The 3,323-nt window shown below is 32.8% G+C and overlaps 13 non-coding genes across 13 annotated transcripts; all 13 read right to left on the bottom strand.

Moving 5' to 3' along the window:
- Positions 1-71: 71 nt before the first annotated feature.
- Positions 72-149, bottom strand: Trnan-guu. The gene has a single exon. It is a non-coding gene; the product is annotated as a tRNA-Asn (tRNA).
- A 124-nt stretch (positions 150-273) lies between these two features.
- On the bottom strand, positions 274-347 carry Trnan-guu. Its single transcript has one exon. It is a non-coding gene; the product is annotated as a tRNA-Asn (tRNA).
- Positions 348-462: 115 nt separating this feature from the next.
- On the bottom strand, positions 463-536 carry Trnan-guu. The gene has a single exon. It is a non-coding gene; the product is annotated as a tRNA-Asn (tRNA).
- A 265-nt stretch (positions 537-801) lies between these two features.
- On the bottom strand, positions 802-875 carry Trnan-guu. Its single transcript has one exon. It is a non-coding gene; the product is annotated as a tRNA-Asn (tRNA).
- Positions 876-1,011: 136 nt separating this feature from the next.
- On the bottom strand, positions 1,012-1,085 carry Trnan-guu. Its single transcript has one exon. It is a non-coding gene; the product is annotated as a tRNA-Asn (tRNA).
- Positions 1,086-1,367: 282 nt separating this feature from the next.
- On the bottom strand, positions 1,368-1,441 carry Trnan-guu. Its single transcript has one exon. It is a non-coding gene; the product is annotated as a tRNA-Asn (tRNA).
- Positions 1,442-1,624: 183 nt separating this feature from the next.
- Positions 1,625-1,703, bottom strand: Trnan-guu. Its single transcript has one exon. It is a non-coding gene; the product is annotated as a tRNA-Asn (tRNA).
- A 115-nt stretch (positions 1,704-1,818) lies between these two features.
- Positions 1,819-1,892, bottom strand: Trnan-guu. The gene has a single exon. It is a non-coding gene; the product is annotated as a tRNA-Asn (tRNA).
- A 194-nt stretch (positions 1,893-2,086) lies between these two features.
- Positions 2,087-2,160, bottom strand: Trnan-guu. Its single transcript has one exon. It is a non-coding gene; the product is annotated as a tRNA-Asn (tRNA).
- Positions 2,161-2,281: 121 nt separating this feature from the next.
- On the bottom strand, positions 2,282-2,355 carry Trnan-guu. The gene has a single exon. It is a non-coding gene; the product is annotated as a tRNA-Asn (tRNA).
- A 379-nt stretch (positions 2,356-2,734) lies between these two features.
- Positions 2,735-2,808, bottom strand: Trnan-guu. Its single transcript has one exon. It is a non-coding gene; the product is annotated as a tRNA-Asn (tRNA).
- Positions 2,809-2,990: 182 nt separating this feature from the next.
- On the bottom strand, positions 2,991-3,064 carry Trnan-guu. Its single transcript has one exon. It is a non-coding gene; the product is annotated as a tRNA-Asn (tRNA).
- Positions 3,065-3,247: 183 nt separating this feature from the next.
- Positions 3,248-3,322, bottom strand: Trnan-guu. Its single transcript has one exon. It is a non-coding gene; the product is annotated as a tRNA-Asn (tRNA).
- Between the last annotated feature and the right edge of the window lies 1 nt (position 3,323).

Raw genomic sequence — 3,323 nt, 5'->3', positions numbered from 1 at the left:
TTTACACAAAATACCAAGGAAAACAATTGAATATTTTGACAACATATTAAATTTATATAAAAATAGTTCATCGTCCCTGGGTGGGCTTGAACCACCAACCTTTCGTTTAACAGCCGAACGCGCTAACCGATTGCGCGCGCCACAGAGACACACACAGCAAAATTCAATAAAACTTTGAATTTTAACATTTTATTTTTGTAATTTTACACAAAATGCCAATGAAAACAATTGAATATTTTGACAACATATTAAATTTATATAATACGGATACATCGTCCCTGTGTGGGCTTGAACCACCAACCTTTCGGTTAACAGCCGAACGCGCTAACCGATTGCGTCACAGAGACACACACAGCCAAATTCATAAAACCTTTTATTCTAACATTTTATTTTTGTAATTTACACAAAATACTAATAAAAACAATTTGATATACATATTAAATTTATATAAAAGGGATACATCGTCCCTGGGTGGGCTTGAACCACCAACCTTTCGGTTAACAGCCGAACGCACTAACCGATTGCGCCACAGAAACATACATACTGGGTTCTAGGCGATTTTATAACACTTTTTATTATAAAATTTTATTTTTGCAATTTTAAACAAAATACCAATCAACACAATTGAACATTTTGATTACATATTAAGTTAAATTTATGTAAAACATATACATCAATTATTAATTAAATTTAAATAAAACTAACACGTTTAACATTTTATTTTTGTAATTTTACACAAAATACCAATGACAACAATTGAATATTTTGACAACATATTAAATTTATACAAAACGGATACATCGTCCCTGGGTGGGCTTGAACCACCAACCTTTCGGTTAACAGCCGAACGCGCTAACCGATTGCGCCACAGAGACACACACAGCCAAAGTCATAAAACCTTTTATTTTAACATTTTATTTTTGTAATTTACACAAAATTCCAAAAAAAAAACAATTGAATATTTTGACTACATTTTGATATACATATTAAATTTATATAAAAGGGATACATCGTCCCTGGGTGGGCTTGAACCACCAACCTTTCGGTTAACAGCCGAACGCGCTAACCGATTGCGACACAGAAGAACATACATAGAAAATACCAATGAAAACAATTGAATATTTTGACAACATATTAAATTTATATAAAATCGATGCATCGTACCTGGGTGGGCTCCAACCACCAACCTTTCGGTTAACAGCCGAACGCCCTAACCGATTGCGTCACAGAGACAAACATAGGGTGCCTGGCGGATTTAAGAAAACTTTTTTATTTTAATACTTTATTTTTGTAGTTTTACACAAAATACCAATCAACACAATTGAACATTTTGATATACATATTAAATTTATATAAAAGGGATACATCGTCCCTGGGTGGGCTTGAACCACTAACCTTTCGGTTAACAGCCGAACGCGCTAACCTATTGCGACACAGAGACATACATACGTGGGCTCAGCCGATTTTATAACACTTTTTATTATAAAATTTTAATTTTGCAATTTTAAACAAAATAACAATAAACACAATTGAACATTTTGATTACATATTAAGTTAAATTTATGTAAAACTTATACATCAGTTATTACAAATTATTAATTAAATTTAAATAGAACTATCACATCGCCCCTGGGGGGGGGGGGCTTGAACCACCAACCTTTCGGTTAACAGCCGAAGGCGCTAACCGATTGCGCCACAGAGACACACACAGCCAAAATCATAAAAACTTTTATTTTAACATTTTATTTTTGTAATTTACACAAAATACTAATAAAAACAATTTGATATACATATTAAATTTATATAAAAGGGATACATCGTCCCTGGGTGGGCTTGAACCACCAACCTTTCGGTTAACAGCCGAACGCGCTAACCGATTGCGCCACAGAGACATACATACGGGGTTCTAGCCGATTTTATAACACCTATTATTATAAAATTTTATTTTTGCAATTTTAAACAAAATACCAATCAACACAATTGAACATTTTGATTACATATTAAGTTAAATTTATGTAAAACATATACATCAATTATTACAAATTATTAATTAAAACTAACTTAAATTTAAATAAAACTAACACATCGTCCCTGGGTGGGCTTGAACCACCAACCTTTCGGTTAACAGCCGAACGCGCTAACCGATTGCGCCACAGAGACACACACAGCCAAAGTCATAAAACATTTTATTTTTGTAATTTACACAAAATACCAAAAAAAACAATTGAATATTTTGACTACATTTTGATATACATATTAAATTTATATAAATGAGATACATCGTCCCTGGGTGGGCTTGAACCACTAACCTTTCGGTTAACAGCCGAACGCGCTAACCGATTGCGCCACAGAGGAACATACATAGCGGGGCCTAGCCGATTTTATAAAACTTTTTATTGTAAAATTTTATTTTTGCAATTTTAAACAAAATACCAATCAACACAATTGAACATTTTGATTAAATATTAAATTAAATTTATGTAAAATTGATACATTATTTATTACAAATTATTAATTTAATTTAAATAAAACTAACACATCTTAACTGGGTGGGCTTCAACCAATAACCTTTCGGTTAACAGCCGAACGCGCTAAAATATTGCGTCACGGAGAAACACACAAATTTAATAAAACTTTGTATTTTAACATTTTATTTTTGTAATTTTACACAAAATACCAAGGAAAACAATTGAATATTTTGACAACATATTAAATTTATATAAAAATAATTCATCGTCCCTGGGTGGGCTTGAACCACCAACCTTTCGGTTAACAGCCGAACGCCCTAACCGATTGCGTCACAGAGACAAACATAGGGTGCCTAGCTGTCTCTTATACACATCTAGATGTGTATCGCCACAGAGACACACACAGCAAAATTCAATAAAACTTTGTATTTTAACATTTTATTTTTGTAATTTTACACAAAATACCAATGAAAACAATTGAATATTTTGACAACATATTAAATTTATATAAAAGGGATACATCGTCCCTGGGTGGGCTTGAACCACCAACCTTTCGGTTAACAGCCGAACGCGCTAACCGATTGCGACACAGAGACATACATACGTGGGCTCAGCCGATTTTATAACACTTTTTATTATAAAATTTTAATTTTGCAATTTTAAACAAAATAACAATAAACACAATTGAACATTTTGATTACATATTAAGTTAAATTTATGTAAAACTTATACATCAGTTATTACAAATTATTAATTAAATTTAAATAAAACTAACACATCGCCCCTGGGGGGGGCTTGAACCACCAACCTTTCGGTTAACAGCCGAACGCGCTAACCGATTGCGCCACAGAGACA

Source organism: Anneissia japonica, unplaced genomic scaffold (assembly GCF_011630105.1).
Source record: "Anneissia japonica isolate Jap-2015-1 unplaced genomic scaffold, ASM1163010v1 scaffold14600_len3297_cov85, whole genome shotgun sequence".
Classification (NCBI taxonomy): Eukaryota; Metazoa; Echinodermata; class Crinoidea; order Comatulida; family Comatulidae; genus Anneissia; species Anneissia japonica.
This window is presented reverse-complemented; position numbering and strand designations above follow the sequence as displayed.